Here is an 18,384-nt window from a genome sequence, read left to right as displayed (position 1 = left end):
ATGAGGCCCTGCTGGACCTCGGGACACTATCCTACTGTCGGGAGGGCTCCTCCTGGCGGCCTGGGGGTGAGGAACGGCATGAGAAGCCGGCAGTCCTCCACAATATATTAAATCATTCTTGAGGCAGACTGAAGACTTAAATGCCATCTTAAGTGAAAAATTAAAGAAAAGTAATTGCAACACAAACACTGACTTAAGCAGTTTTAATGCGAAAAGATGCAGACGAAAGAAGAGAAGAAGTGGGCCGCTAGGGTAGGAAGCAGCAAGATCATCAACCTCTGAGCAAATGAGTGCTAAACATACAGAGAAAGAGAATGAAAACTATGAATGGTCAAGTCAAGTGAATTCACTGCACGTTATTGTGCAGTGCACCGTTACTGATTATCAATAATTAGAATAAGCTATGATTCCAGTGTTCACACAAGATCATTACCTCTCCAAACCCTTTCACCACAGAGGTTCTGAATTAATATATTTTTTAATCTTTTTTAACTTGTATTGAAATCAAGTGAACATACTGTTTTGGCTTATGTTCCACATTAATAATAATAATTCTTTAAATTTATATAGCGCTTTTTGAAGTGAACCCATACTGTTGACACTTACTGTATGTTAAATTAAACCATTAATTAAATAGAGAAAGTAGAATTTGTACTTGAATTCATTTCCATCCATCCACCCATCAATTTACTAAAGTCACCTATTCTGGTTTCATATTCTTATGTCGGAGCGGCACTTGAAACCAGATCTGAGTAGGATGCCATTACACTGAACACACTCATTCACACTGCACCAATTACATTGGAACTCTAATCATTTGAAATAAAGAAATGTGAGCTTGTGCTACCAGGACAGAGCTCTAGGAGATTCTTTGTGTGTGTGAGAGGGTGATTTTCCATGATTCATGAAACAATAATATATAGCAGAAGAACTGATTTATGTCAAAGACTATCTTTACGTTTACCTTCAAGTAAAGTGAAAAAGATCAAAGAACCCAATATTCTGGCAAATGAATTTACCAAGGGCTATCCATTTACTAATTTTCCTATTCCACCAGAATGAATGACAAATATTTTCCATCAGAGCACATACTGTAGATGTAATTACAGACAGCTAAAACAGGGCATTGTGAACTGAAATTGTTTAGTATTAAAAGTTTTACTCTCCTTCTTACTCTATGTTGCAACTTCTTCTTTGTACTTAATTTACACAGTTGTTGTTAACCTCAACTCTGAGTTTCTATGGTAGCAGGTATTTTCTTAAATACTGTCTTTTGTTCTGTAATAGTTCATTTATATGGTGATTATTATTTCATTGCTAACTCTTGCTTATTCTGTGTAATAAGCATGGCAAATAAGAGCAGATGTATGTACATATGACGTGTTTCTCCATATCTCAGCAATAGGATGTCTCAGTTTTATATAAAAGAAAGTAGTTGGGCTGTGTCTGTGTCAACTTTAGAAGAAAAAAGGTTTCAGATTTTTCCATAAAAGAAAAGGCATCAGACAATCTGATTCACTATTTAGACAAGCTGTTTTATTATAGTGCTATGGAATCAGTCATCCTTAATTTCCTAGATTTATCTCTGCCCCAAAGCAATTTAGATCATTTAGAGACAATAAGATTTTACTGTTGTGTACACTATTTTTAGAGAAAAACAATGGAAAAACAATTTGGACATGAGATTTATTTGAATAGGCAGCTACTTTATATGAAATCTAAGCAGGACTCTGAGCCTGTGCTCTGAGATGGAGAAACTGGAATGTCTATCAGGATATCTGAATACACAGAAAACATCTGTCATTTCAAGTGCTTATTAATATTTTATGTGAAAATGCAATTCCACTAGAAACCCCAAAGATTAAAATATCTTTATTCATGCAAGGCCTTTGCCTGCACTGTTCCTGAAATAATAGTGTTTAATTTGAGCATATTTCCTATAATCTTAACCTAAACTATAGGTACAATTTAGCTTGCCAAGCAATCTCAAATAAACCATACTATAAAACCAATTTCTGTCTGTAAATGAAATATTCAATAAACTATTTGAAATAGACATAAAAATTGTTGTACTATAGATACTGCAATTGACATGCCTCCATTCAATAAGCTATTGCTGATCTTTAAATGTAGCCACCTTTTCAGCGTTAGGATTGGAAATCCATTAAGTTGTTAGGAATATATTGATTCTATGAAAATGACATCCTGATCTCCACAGTAGTGCTCTTTATTGGAATTTACGATATGTTTACATGCATTGCTGTATCGTTATGAACTAGTGACCCATCCAGGCTTGGCTCAAACCTTTGTTCGGTGCTGGCAGGATAAGGAGCAGATCTTCATGACTTCCCATTTAAAATGTTTAAAATATTGTGAGTGGAGATCTACTTTGTGCTAACATGCTATTTTTTTTATCTTGAAATGTAATTAATAAATGTTACATACTGTAAAATAATATGGCATAGTATGCCATGTGGTTTAATTTGGCAATGTAAAATTGTAATTGCTTCTACTTGTGTCCATTATTATTTGACTGGAATTATGGAGAATAGAATATCATTTTTTATACACCAGTGAACTGCTCCTAATGTGCAATGTATAAACATAAATACAATATACAATAAAAAAAGTCTTATTTGTCTAGCTGTATATTAAAATTGTAGAATTTTTAAGTTCTAGACTTCTTATTAATTCTTAACTAAACGCATTACTGTCATTTAATATCCAGGGAAATACTAGAATACAGTTAGGTCGGGCATGTAAAAAGTTGATTTCAAATATACAAAAATCAGAATAAAATCACAAGAGAAAAACAGAAACTAGAGATTATAATTCATGAAAGAGAGGCATATTATGTAGTGGCTTCATAACTATTAAAACCAGAATATTCAAGCAATCCCAAATGATACTGGAACAATAGCCATTGTCTAGTAACTGGAATCGTTTGACTGTCACCTGAGGCTGCTTTATTTTCTGCTGATGTCCATGTTGTTAGACTTGGCTCCTAGCATTTTATAAACACTCTTCCTTTATTCCCATACAACCCTGAGGCTGTCAGGTTTTTCTGAGTCTATTTTTTGTCTGGACTTTTTACCTGCATTTTTAACCCGTAAGTTTCTTTTTGATTATATCTTTCTGTGCTTTTTTTAGTATGGGTTTTGTTGGAAACTAATTACTGCCTCTGTCAAGGAGTACAACATCTGATAATGTCTCATTAAGAAGGCCTGGCAAAAGAATTCAACTCTTAAACGAATAAATGCAACACAACAATCAATATCATGTCTACAGCTTTTCCTTTATGTAAAAAAGAGTCACTTCTTCTTAAGTCATATTCTTTCTCTTTCTTTATGACATGCACAAAAGAAAAGCTTGTACTATGAATTTATTGTATAACATTATTTTGTTAACTGGTCCTGTAGTCATTCAAATTTATTAACTTTCATTTATCTTTATTTCAACTTCAGAAGAAACTAATGGAAAAACAAAAAACGTGCACTTTTGACTATTATTAACATGCATTTACTTAAACTACACCAAACTTTCACAAAGACTGCTTACCATTGAGTGTGCTTGGAACCCCTTTACTCAAGAACTGCATTTCACACTGCACTGTGTACTTCTCCTGACCACCACTAATTCTTCTGTGGGGATCTCAGGGGCTTGTCAGGTAGTGTCTTTCCACTTATCCATGGAAAGCTACCTTACCATACATTGAAATCACAATCATCTGGTGCCAGAATAAAGTTTTATATAAAATGATTATAATAACAAAGTGAAAAATGAGACAGACAATATTTACTTAATTGAACAAATACATACATGTCTTGTGAATGTTAGGAAAACCTGAAAAGGCACAGAGAAAACATGCAAACTGCACATGAACAAAATCTAGATTTGTATTTTAACCCACAACATCCACAAGAGACCAGAGCTCACCAATCTGCTTTTCAGTTGCTTTAATGCTCACTATCTAATTTGTTTAATGATAATTCAGAAAGTGTTTTCATCATATTGTAGCATATCAAAAGCAAAAAACTCCTTCATTAATTCTGTATAAATTAATGAGAGGAAGACTAAAAAAAAAGACAAAAAAAGCCTTTTCTCACTCATTCAGAGCCAGTTCAGTAATTGGAGAATATCAAGGAGACAAAAAAAGAATATGCATAACCCCATAAAAACAACAACCTTGTTAAGAAATGAACCCATGTAATAATTTTTTTTAAATGTTGGAAAAAAATAAACATGCAAAAAAGTGCACCAATTTGCAAATGCAGGCTGTGCAGCCCAACTGAACAAGAATTTATTGAGATGGGCTAAGTGGTCATTTGTGCAATCACCTAAAAAACGTTGATCATACCTAGTGACGGTAAATTAGGGGCTTTTAGGGGGTATGATAAGCCAAATTAACATTTAGAGATATCTCAAATGCATTTTAAAATATCTATAGATGCATTTAAAATATCTTAAATAAAACACATACCTGAAAATAATATATGGCTAAAGCCCATCCAAATTCAGATTAGATAGTTTGATTTTTTTGGAAGAAGTGCTTGTAAAGCTTAACACATTTAGGAGAGAAAAATGCTTTTATTTTGCATAAGTAGTTATTAAAATTGTGTAGAAGCAATATTGTGAATTGGAAAGAAGATCATTTGAGGTACTTATCATAATGCTATCAAAAATGGGGCATGAAATAATGTAGAAACGATGCAATATGTTAGCTTGATATTGTAATAATGTAGAGGAAAGTAGTAATAAAAGAAAGACTTCTAGAAAGGCATTGGGGAATGTCACAGTCCTTTAACTTTCATCAAGTTGTGAATTCAAGTGTTCCTTTACATCTATTTTATTTTAGGGCTATTATAGTGTAACAGAACATTAAAAAGAACATAAGGAAAAGCCCTTTGAACAAAGCAGGCCATTCACCATGTCATAGGACATCAGTTTCTTTTTCTCTTTTCTTTCCATCACATTACACTTATAGCTGAGCTTGAGTATTGACAATCATTGACTAAAATCTATTCCAGGATCTCAAAACTGTTCCTTTGTTTTTGAAACTAAATAGACTTTTTGATGTACATATTTATATATATATATATATATATATATATACATATATATATGTAAATGTGTGTGTGTGTGTGTCAGAACATTTCACATCCTTTATTGTTTTCTTACAATATCTAATAATTCCTTGCATGCAGTAACATTTTTGATTTTGAAAATACATCTCTTTACTTCTCCTAAATAACTCATTATTTCCACCTTCAGAAATGGTATGGAAACCAATCTTCTAATGATTAGAAGACTAGATGATCATAATAATACATAAATCCTAATGCTGCCAACATGCATTACAGTAAAAGACAAACATTTGAGGTATACAGTGTCACACATGTGCAAGTAAGGGGGACGTTGCGTGGACCAAGTAAAGGTAATTCCATGCCAGGCCAGGGGAGGGTGGGGTTCACCAAACCTTCTCCTGTTATCTCTTCAGATCAGCTGCGGGAAAACCTATCTGAACCAAGAACATCACTTCTGGTTCTGGCACTCAGAAGAAAGTCACTTCCTGTTCCGGCACTCAGAAGAACGTCATTTCTGGTTCCGGCACTCAGAAGAACGTCACTTCTGGTTCTGGCTCCCAGAAGAACATCACTTCCTGTTCCGGCGCCCAGGCAGATGCCAGGAAAACATCACTTCCAGTCACCCTATGTCACTTCCGGTGACCCTACATCACTTCCTGTCTGACCACTTAAAACCGCCATCTTTTCCATCCTTTATCAGTTCTGTCTGAGACTCCGTACTATCAACAACTCTGTTGAAACTTTAAAAATCCTTTGCAGCTAGGAATATTATACGGGTGGCTGCCCCAAACCTTTTTTTACGTGTGTTGAGTGTGTTCCTTTTACAACGGTAAATAAAAAAAAAAATCACAACACACCTCATTCTGTGTTCATAAAACACTAAGTTTTAATTATTCTATTAATACTATACTCTAATATTATTTAATATATACAATAATTATAATAATTAATCAATCACCTTCACTCTGAAAATAAATGGCCACTTCTTGTCAATCCTTTTAAATAGTTCCATTAAGCATGTAAAAAATATCAGTATCTTCATTAGCAGAATTGCTGAATTAATGAAGTACAAAAGTGTAGGTAAATGAGCCTCAAGAGACTGGGTGAAAACAAAACCTTTCAGGACTGAGAGATTTTCTGAAAAAGGGGACCATAAAATGTAAAATACCTTTCAATCTTGGGAGACTAACAGCTTTATTGGTGGATTCTTGTAAAAATTACAGGCTACTATGCCTCCAGTGTGTGTGCAGATTTCTAAATTTCATTAGTTCATGTAGTAAGATCAAGTAAAATGACACCTTTTATTGGATAACTAAAAAGATTCCAATATGCAAGCTTTCGAGGCAACTCGGGCCCCATCTTCAGGCGAGATGGATTACAGGGGCCTGCGTTGCCTCGAAAGCTTGCATATTGGAATCTTTTTAGTTATCCAATAAAAGGTGTTATTTGGCATATTTTCTCACTACATTCAAAATGGCTAACATGGTGCAACACCCTAGTACTACAGACATATTAATTCAGGTTCATACATAGAAAATTGCATAATAATGTCACTGGAATATCTTCTGGGACAAAATATCCTGCACAAAAAAACAAACAATCAGAAATATTTTGTCTTTGAAGAGATAGGATTTCAGTGTATTTATCCAATTCCTCTGCCATGCTAATATATTCACATTCTACGACTGCCTGTATTATTTCTTCTTGTTATTTGTTGTTGAGTTTAAACAGCATATATTAAAAATGTTGGAGAAATTTCGCTGTTGTGGAACTCAAACATAGCTTAGACTTCAGTAACAGCACTCACTGACAGGGTCTTCATATGAGTGAAATAATAAATTTATTTCATTTAGCTCGACAAGCCAAAATGTAGACTTTCATTTAAGATGTTTAAATTAAGCTATATAAAAGTTAATAGAAACATATTTTAAGGAGGGCTTATTTTGTTTAGCCTTATGTTTCATCAACTTCAAAGAAAAAAATGATCTGTAAAATGATTAGAAAGCAGAAAAATGTAAGCATTGTTGTCGCTCCAATAAAAAATATAATTTAACTTTAAATGTTCCTAATTTAACATTCATTAGGGACTTGTATTTCACATTACCTCCTATTCTACATAACAATGAGCTTCTTGGAAGAAGTATGGAAAATAAATCTGTTTGCTTTGGTTGGATGTAAATAAAAATTTTGATGCCCAGTTTTATTGAAGAATGATATGACTTTTTAATTTTCCTCGTGATTTTTTTACAGTCATTTCAAGTGAATAAATCATTCATAAAAATGGATGGAAAAAACATAAAACAGAAATTTATTCTTAATCTTTTTGAATACCATTTGATGCCATATTGCATAAGAAACTAACATGCATTATATTAATCTACGTTAAAAGCAGTAATGGTCCAAGCACAGAACCTTAGGGGACTGCACTGATGACCTTCACATGGAGATTTTTACTCTTATCTGTACTCCTTTACTTCTAGCATGTTAAGAAATATGAAATCCACAAATCCATCCCAGCTTCGGAACTAACCGATATTGTGAACCTTCCTCTCAAAAACACATTCTGGTGAATTTCTAACATTATTTTTACAGAACTAAGCTAAATTCTTCCAATTTAAAGACAGTACCGTATATATTAGACAAAATATATTAGGACTGTTCCTATTAACCATGAGCATTTAATACATTTCCACATACTACAGCTTGCTACAACATACTTATATTTGAAAGTAGATTTAAAAATGTGACATAATTTGTGAATGTCGGCCAAAATGGGACACATTTGGAAGTACGCATGAACATTAGTGTTGAAATTTGTACGGTTATGAAAATTTTGAAGTTTGTATTTTCTTTGCAAATCATATCTCAACACTCTCATTGGCACTGAGTCTTGAAATGCTATATTAGGTCCTACAGTATGTCTGCTTGCATGAATACAGACATGGCTTAGGGATGTCATGCTAATGGTCTCACTTTTACAAATTTTTGAGTGAAGCAGTTTGCCAGGTTCTACTGCCAGCCAAAAGTTCATTTTTATTGATTTTATGTTTTAGCATGTGGTTATTTTTTCAGGATATTTTGTTTGGTAGGTAGTCACTTCTAGTACCCATGAAGGATGACACTTTGTGATGTCCTGTGATATTAATGGCTACATTATATAGTGTGTATTGCCACACACAGCTTTATGTGACATTATGATGGCCAGCTGTCCATAAATGAGGTATGGAACATGGTTAACAGCATCATTATTTCACTGTATTTCAGCTATTTGCCTCCTTTTTGATTGGTCGTTACACATTGACCTATTTTGACAGATTCTGTCTGTCTTCTAATTCTGTGTTTTAAACAGGTACCTAAGCTACAACGTAATTAGGACTGAAATCAACTTTATCAATTAGGTGCCTCAGGCTAAAGTGAGTTTTGGTGGTGTGCCATACTTTGGAATTGTGTAGATTTCATTAACTTCACCTGCAGTGAGTATTTTATACTTTTATTTTCAGTACAAACACAGCCACAATAATATGGAAGTAGCAGAGAGGTGAAGATCTAATGCAGCTTTTTGTTTGTTCCAGTAAACACAACTTGAAAAGAGTACTTTTAAAAAAGTGCAGGAATATTGTGAAAATATACACTGGCCAATTGCTTTGATTGACAAAACTTGTTTACCAAGGTCTTGAGTATGTAAAGATGGCAAAATATATCAGCACATGTAATCTGACTCATAAATAAATGGTAATTTGTTTTTGCATGCAATAGTCCTTCTACAATGAATATTTATGAGCCTTAATGGTAGAAGAAAGTAAAAGAAAGTAAAAAAAAAAAATTGTTTTTTTTGTTTTGGAATATTTATTGAAAATGCCACTGTAATTATATAAATAGAAAGTGCCATTTAGACACACCTATAAACACTGGAGTTGTTTTTTTTTTCATTTTTATGTGGATAACATTTTTGTGCATAAAGTCCTACATATTAGTTTATATGGTTACCCACAATTGCAAATATACAAGTAATGCAACCAGACTGCCTAACAATAATGCAAACATCAGTGGTAATGAAACCACATCACAAACATCCTCATATACAGTCACACACAAGGAAACTGCATTAGCATTACTATTCAAACTAAATGTGAGTGAGACACAAGTATTTGAACATTACAGCAGTGCGATCAAATGAGAGAGAGTCCTTAGTGCCAGCTTGCAAATCAGAAAAAGCAAGGTGACACATTCTTTAGAGAGCTTAACTTAGCCAGTAGCTTCCGTTGGAAACTTGTAAAACTCACATTATGTGCACATACAGTACATGCAGACTAAATGATCAGTTATTAAAGTTTGCTATTCTAACTAAAGTTTATATGACACATTCCTAAGTGAGAGCTTACTTTAGCCAGCTAGCAAAAGTGATTACCTCACATACACCTAGACTTAATTGGCATAACTACTTGAACTAGTAAGTAAGACGTGCTTTTGAGAGAGTTTACATTAGCCACAAATGTACAGTACATACATATACTGCATAGCAATAAACAACAAACATATTAACCAATATGATAATAACAAATCTAAACAACACTCATCAATATTACCCAAAATGAGACAACTGGTCATCAGTGTCATATTGCTGTGGAATGATAAGTTGTTTGCATTGAAATGACTGCACAACTATTACAATTAGCCAAGAGTAGACATGTGCCAGAAAGTAAAGAAGAAAGAAAAAAAAAATAAACAAAACCAGTGACCTCATGCATAATGCCGTGCATAGAATTCACACTATGACATGGTGTGTAGACAAAAGCTGAAATGTTTTTACGCACAAAAAAATCCAGATGCATAAATCTATGCGTTCGCACACTTCCACGTTCTTCCACTACATAAATCCCGTGCGGAAAAGAAACGCACTTGCACATGCCTGCTGTCCCGCCCCGACTCCTCCCAGAATTATGCCTCTTTGAATATGCAAATCAATATAAATAGCCCTTAAGCTCAGAGTTCTGTGAAAAGGCCATGGCAAAAGCATTGGGGCAAATAGAAGAAGTTCAGCGAATACTGAGTGAAGGAAAAGAAAACCATACTATTTGACGGTTTAAACAGTGGTATCAACAACAAAAGGAAGTTGATCGAGTGACATAGAGTGCCGGAGAAACTCGAAAGCTCAAGTTCACAAAGTCACACAGTGCCCGAAATAAAAAAGAAGTTGTCAGATATCAAAGTCGCCGTGAAAAGGCAAGTTGTACACACCGTGTCATATGAAAGCTTATTAGGGTACAGAGAAAAAAAAACAGGCACACATTGGGGAAAAAAGCATGAAATGTCAACTTTAATCTCAAAATTTCCACTTTAATCACGTAGTTTATTTTGTCGTTAAAGTAGAACATCATAAACTTCATCTTAAAATCATTTAATTTACTAGTTTCTGAAATCCCATTGTAACTAAAGAAGAATGTTAAATGCTTTGTTTTGTATTTGATCACTACGTGCTTCTGGGCTTTCAGGACACAGAATCCATTACATTCATAATATTACAGCTCACTGAATAATTAAAATACTGAGATGTATACTTGATATCATTTTCATGATGATAGGAGTTAAAGCATGTTATTAAACATGGGAACATGGTGGCGCAGTGATTGTTCATGCCTCATGCAAAATGCCTGCTGTGTCATGTGCTACCTTCGATAAAATAATTTATTGCAGCAGTACTGTCTCTTTTAAACATACAAACTCCCAATTCCTGTCCTTACTTTTCTTTCTCCAAATACCCAATCGCCACACAATCAACTTTGTAATAGACGTTAAGCCATCTGTAAGCTTAGAATGCCAAATCTTCAAAGTTTTTAAAGAACATTGAAATATCTTCGTAGTACATGTTAAATTATTCTATCAATCCAGTGTCACGCCAGTCCCAGCAAGAATACAGTGCGAGGCAGGAACAATCCATGAACGCCAGATTATTTATTAACAATATAGATTATTTAAATTAAGTTAAAGTTTTATTTTGCTGCATTTCATCTTAAAAAATGATATCATCATATATAAATACGCACTTTATAAAGTGGCTCAGGTTGTGCAATATTATAACTGTATCGCAAGTTTACAGTGAGGTAATTGTACTTATAAGTACAAACAGTTCTACAAGGAGCACTTGATGGACTGATTGAATGCATTTATAGTTCTTGGGATGAAACTGTTTCTGAACCGCGAGGTCCATACAGGAAAGGCTCTGAAGCGTTTGCTGTATGAGAACAGTTCAATAGACAGCATGGCTGAGGCAGAGTGTGCTTGATACTGCATACCGATAATTCTCTTTCCAATCAGCTGCTGTAGAGCTGTGATTCCCCACTCAGATACAGTGATATAAATACTCCGAGTGGTGCAGTGAGAGTAATATGGAAAAAGATGATCTGCAGTGGCAACCCCTAATGGGAGCAGCTAAAAGAAGAAGAAGAAGGTGCAGTGAGAGTAACAACGCTAAAGCAGCTATTGTATTTAGAATAGTTTGACCATTATATGGACCATTATATTGTTACAGGTTAATCACAATCAGATGCATTAAGCTAATAAAACAATATGCGGTTAATTTCAGTGTATTTATAAAGCCGCATCAGGGATGTGGATCTTAAAAAGAAAGGAAAACCACACAGGAACAGTAGCACTGCTTTGACGCTGGGTGCTGCCAGTCTGCAGAACCAAGCGTAGAACTTGCATACGCCAGGGTATGAGCTACCGTGGAAATGTGCATTGTTTTACACCAAGTTTAGGTTTTATACATCGCAATTTGAATGTGGAAACGTTCTTACGCAATATCTTTGTGCGTACACACCGTTTATACATGAGGCCCCAGGAGATGAACAACCGAAAAGAGCAGAATGATGTAGTCTTGGACAGGCATGAAAAAGACAAGAAAAACTGATATTCAAAACTAGAACACTACAACAAGAATCAAAGACAAAACAGTAAGGCAAAAGGTCTATAAACCAACTAAAACTAACACCCCCAACCATCACTAAGAAATATATTGCTTAGTATTGGATCCTGAAGGGAAATATGTGATGGTCATGAGTAACTTATCTAACTGTAAAATGATTTTGATAAATGCTTATGCACCTAATGTCGATGATAAAGGAATTTATTTATTTATTTTTTTATTAATTTTATTACAATCCATACATAGTAATCAAGTTTTTACAAAAAGAAGAATTATGTTAAGAACAGATCGATCCCCACCCCTAAGAGAGAGAGCAAGCCAAACTGAGTAAAATTTAAGGCTTGTAAACATACCTAAATTAATAAATTCTCCGTGCTTTATAAACTTATTTTAAAATATTACTGATTGGATCCTGCCATGTTTTGAAAAAAGTCTGTACGGATCCTCTGAGTATTTGATTTTTTCCAATTTTAAATAATATAACACATCGGTTTCCCACTGACTTAAAAGAGGAGAGTTTGGGTTCTTCCAGTTTATCAGAATAAGTCTGCGTGCCAAGAGTGTAGTGAATGCAATCACAATTTGTTTGTCCTTCTCCACTTTAAGCCCCTCTTGAAGAACCCCAAACACAGCTGTTAATGGGTTAGGAGGGATTGTGAGTCCAAGGCTGTCTGAGAGGTAATTAAAAATTTTTGTCCAGAATAATGTTAATTTTGTGCAGGCCCAGAACATGTGACCCAGTGAGGCTGGGGCTTGGTTGCAACGTTCGCAGGTTGGATCATGCCCTGGAAACATTTTGGAGAGTTTTAGTCGAGACAGATGTGCTCGATATATGATTTTGAGTTGTAATGATAAGGAATTTATACAAAATTTATTTGCATCCATTCCCAATGTGAACACTCATAAAATTATAATGGCTGGGGACTTTAATTGTGTTTTAAATCCACTCTTAAGATAGGACTTCTATCACAGGGGCGATGACATCTAACACTGCAAAGATAATTACAAAGTTTGTAACTGTTCACAACTTAACAGAACCCTGGAGGTTTTTAAACCCAAACTCAAGAACATATTCTTTCTACTCACCAGTACACCATTGCTACATTTACCTTATAGATAATAATTTCTTGCCTATGATTAAATCTTGCAAATATGATGCTATTGTTATTTCTGACCATGCCCCTCTGATATTGGAGCTAAAGTCATTATGCCTCACACACTCACCTCGCGGATGGCGTCTCAACCCACTTCTATTAGCAGACGAGAATTTATATCCAAAGAAATCAGTATCTTCCTAGAGACAAATACATCCTCAGAGATTTCTGCAGGAATACTCTGCGAAACTCTTAAGGCCTTCTTAAGAGGGCAGATTATTTCATATCTTTCCCACAGAAATAAATTAGAAACCAAAAAAGTATCAGAGCTAAGAAGCGAAATTACTAACACAACACAATCCCTGTAATCACAAACACGAACGGAGACAAAATCATCAACCACAGAAATATAATACACACATTTAGAGACTACTGTACTATAAATCCTTATATTCTGAGTTTAAAGAAGACAATACACAATCTAATGTATTTCTGGATACATTACAAATATCACAAATAGACACTTTTAGTGCGGAGGAACTCGATAAACCTCTGGTATCAGAATTACTAGATGCTATAAAGTCACTTCAAGGTGGGAAAGCAGGCCCTGATGGCTACCCTGCAGAACTTTATAAGAAATTCTCCGCTCAGCTAGCTCCCCTTCTATTAGCAACATTTACAGAAGCCAGAGACACTCAAACTCTTCCACAAACTTTTCCCAAGCATTAATCACAGTTTTTCCTAAACAAAATAAGGACTTATTACAATGTACATCATACACACCAATTTCACTTTTGAATAATGATGTTAAACTACTCTCAAAAATCATAGCTAGAAGGATGGAGAAAGTGCTCCCTTCGGTAATATCACAAGATCAAACTAGATTTATCAAGGGTCGACATTTATCTTCAAATATTCAACGCCTATTTAATGTAATATACTCACCAACTAATTCAAACACCCCAGAAATATTATTATCATTGGATGCAGAAAAAGCATTTGACATGATTGAATGGAACCTTGGATACCTTTTTTCTACATTAGAGAAATTTGGGTTTGGCCCGGGCATTTGTGCATGGATCAAAACTACTGTACACCAATCCAGAAGCTTCAGTTTGTATCAACAACATTTGTTCAGACTACTTTAAACTAGAACATGGTACCAGACAAGGATGCCCCTTGTCACCGCTCCTGTTTGCAATCGCCATTGAAACACTGGCAATACACTGTTGAAATGCTGATCAGATAAATGGGATTATCAGAGAGGGACTGAAACAGAAAATTTCTCTCTATGCAGATGATATGGTACTGTACAGACCCACAAAATTCTGCGCCTGGAGTCTTAACAGCACTTACAGATTTTCAAAAGATCTCTAGTCTCAGAATTAATCTGAATAAAAGTGTACTCTTTCCAGTGAATTCTCAAGCATATAATATTAGATTAGATACCCTACCTTTTATCATTGCAGATCAGTTTAAATACCTTGGGGTAAACATCACAAGTAAACATAAAGCTCTTTATCAACAAAACTTCGCCCTCTGCATGGAAAAAAATTAAGCAAGACTTGTCTAGATGGTCAACCCTTCATTTCACTCTAGCTGGAAGAATTAACACTGTTAAGATGAATATTCAGGGTGGGGGTCGACTTGTTTTCAATTCTACTTTTTGTAAAAATTGATTGATTTGTATGGAATGATTGAAATAAACAAAAAAAGATGAATATTCTTCCTAAGCTCCTTTTTTATTTCAAAACTTCCGATATACATCAATAAATAATTTTTTAAGCAATTAGATTCAGCAATAACCTCGTTTATTTGGAACTCAAAACATCCACGTATCCAAAGAGCGACCCTACAAAGACAAAAGGCAGAAGGTGGCATGGCTCTACCTAACTTCCAGTTTTATTACTGGGCAGCAAACATACAAGCTATAAAAACCTGGACACAAATACAGTGGTGTGAAAAACTATTTGCCCCCTTCCTGATTTCTTATTCTTTTGCATGTTTGTCACACAAAACATTTCTGATCATCAAACACATTTAACCATTAGTCAAATATAACACAAGTAAACACAAAATGCAGTTTTTAAATGATGGTTTTATTATTTAGGGAGAAAAAATCCAAACCTACATGGCCCTGTGTGAAAAAGTAATTGCCGCCTTGTTAAAAAATAACCTAACTGTGGTGTATCACACCTGAGTTCAATTTCCGTAGCCACCCCAGGCCTGATTACTGCCACACCTGTTTCAATCAAGAAATCACTTAAATAGGAGCTGCCTGACACAGAGAAGTAGACCAAAAGCACCTCAAAAGCTAGACATCATGCCAAGATCCAAAGAAATTCAGGAACAAATGAGAACAGAAGTAATTGAGATCTATCAGTCTGGTAAAGGTTATAAAGCCATTTCTAAAGCTTTGGGACTCCAGCGAACCACAGTAAGAGCCATTATCCACAAATGGCAAAAACATGGAAGAGTGGTGAACCTTCCCAGGAGTGGCCGGCCGACCAAAATTACCCCAAGAGCGCAGAGACGACTCATCCGAGAGGTCACAAAAGACCCCAGGACAACGTCTAAAGAACTGCAGGCCTCACTTGCCTCAATTAAGATTAGTGTTCACGACTCCACCATAAGAAAGAGACTGGGTAAAAACGGCCTGCATGGCAGATTTCCAAGACGCAAACCACTGTTAAGCAAAATGAACATTAGGGCTCGTCTCAATTTTGCTAAGAAACATCTCAATGATTGCCAAGACTTTTGGGAAAATACCTTGTGGACTGATGAGACAAAAGTTGAACTTTTTGGAAGGCAAATGTCCCGTTACATCTGGCGTAAAAGGAACACAGCATTTCAGAAAAAGAACATCATACCAACAGTAAAATATGGTGGTGGTTGTGTGATGGTCTGGGGTTGTTTTGCTGCTTCAGGACCTGGAAGGCTTGCTGTGATAGAAGGAACCATGAATTCGACTGTCTACCAAAAAATCCTGAAGGAGAATGTCCGGCCATCTGTTCGTCAACTCAAGCTGAAGTGATCTTGGGTGCTGCAACAGGACAATGACCCAAAACACACCAGCAAATCCACCTTTGAATGACTGAAGAAAAACAAAATAAAGACTTTGGAGTGGCCTAGTCAAAGTCCTGACCTGAATCCAATTGAGATGCTATGGCATGACCTTAAAAAGGCGGTTCATGCTAGAAAACCCTCAAATAAAGCTGAATGACAACAATTCTGCAAAGATGAGTGGGCCAAAATTCCTTCAGAGCGCTGTAAAAGACTCATTGCAAGTTATCGCAAACGCTTGATTGCAGTTATTGCTGCTAAGGGTGGCCCAACCAGATGTTAGGGTCAGGGGGCAATTACTTTTTTTTTTACATTTAAAAACTGCATTTTGTGTTTACTGGTGTTATATTTGACTAATGGTTAAATGTGTTTGATGATCAGAAACATTTTGTGTGACAAACATGCAAAAGAATAAGAAGGGGGCAAATAGTTTTTCACACCACTGTAGATGAACATACACAGGCCTGGTCCGCAATAGAACTAAAATCCTGCAGTACTTCTTTATATTCCCTGGTCTGTGCCCCAATAAATGCAAGTTATTGGCAGTATACTAATGACCCAATTGTGCTTCACTCACGCAGAATATGGAACCAATGTAGAAAGCATTTTAAGATGGAGAATCTTTTATCAGTGGCACCTCTGCAAGAGAACCACCTCTTTCAACCTTTGCAAACCATTCATCTCTATTGGCTTATCAAACTCATCAATTTAGGTATGTTTACAAGCCTTAAGTTTTTACTCCGTTGGCCTTGCTCTCTCCCTCTTTTGGGTTAAGGTGCGGTAGATTTGCTCTCAATCTTACTTTTTGTAAAAATTGATTGAATTGTATGGAATGATTGCAATAAAATTAATAAAATTTCCAAAAAAAAAAAAGAAGGATGTTGCCTTATTTTGGATGCTTTGTGTTGGCCACCACTATCTTAAATAGTGTGACCCAATACTGTGACTGACATATGGTTTCGTAACTATTAACAATTTGGTGGCACTTATGACTTAACAATGCAAAATGTCATTACACAAGAAACAGAATGGTAACATGAAAAGTGATAAAATTAATTAAAAAAAATAATTAAATACCATGAAGTAAAATAGATATATTTTTGTCTAATTTCTCTAAATTTAAAAACTTCATATTATTAGAGAAGATGCACATTGGAAAGTCATGATTTCAAGATTTCTGTCAGTGTCTTTGTCATGTTTCTATGATAAAGTATCACAAAGTTCCTAACTGAAATATGAGGCTAAGTTCTCTTTACCTTTCTTAGCTTCACTTTTCAGTTGAAGTCTGCAAACCCAGTGGGTTAATTGAATATAAATTAATCTCCTTAACTGGTGAGTAATTTTGTTGAGAGCAATAATTTCATAATTTGTAAGAGTAGGACAAAACAAAACAAAATAAGCATGTAAATTCAAAGTTACACTTAAAAAACAATATTAATAATAAGATTAAAAAAATAAATACACAAATATAATTAAAAAATACAAAACTGGGAGGCAAAACACTAACTTCGTATACAACATACATCACAAATCCATAAAAGTAAAGAATAGATTCATCAAAGCACTTTCAAAAGCAAAGCACAGAAAAACTAATATGTAATGTAAAAGCTATTGAATAGAAACTAACAAAAACAGCTAGTAGTGCAAGAGTGTGCAATTTGTATCTATAGCCCCTGTGGCAGGCGGCCGGGGTCCATGACCGGGTGGGACGCCCCTTCACTCTATATTCAGGGGGAGCAGCCCTAGACAGTGCAATACCTCCCCCTGGGTTGGAGCAGTGCCTCGGTTTCCTGCAGGGCTCCATGGGACTTGGAGTTGTGTGCAGCCCTGTTGGGTTCCGCAGGCACCGCCAGGGGGTGTTGCAGCTGGGACTCCTGAGCCCGTATGGGCAGCATATTCGCCACACCCGGAAGTGCAGCCAGAACTCGGCAATCAACAACCTGGAACACTTCCGGGTGGACTATAAAAGGGCCCAGAAACCACCACTCAGAGGGAGGAGGAGTGGTGGTGCTGAAGGACAGTGTTGTGGTGATTTACTTTGTGTCTTTTGGGACAGTGTTGTGCCTGTGGGGTCATGTGGAAGACGTGCCCCACAGGTGAAGAAAAATAAAAGTTTCTTTATTTTTATACATGCCTCCAGTGTTAGTCTGTGTAGGGTCAGGCGCCTTTGTTACACCCCAAAACCCAAAACCATAGAAACTGCATCTGAGATAGATAG

The sequence above is a fragment of the Polypterus senegalus genome, chromosome 3 (genome assembly GCF_016835505.1).
Source record: "Polypterus senegalus isolate Bchr_013 chromosome 3, ASM1683550v1, whole genome shotgun sequence".
Classification (NCBI taxonomy): Eukaryota; Metazoa; Chordata; class Cladistia; order Polypteriformes; family Polypteridae; genus Polypterus; species Polypterus senegalus.
The sequence above is the reverse complement of the archived record's forward strand: the minus strand, read 5'-3'. Positions refer to the sequence as shown.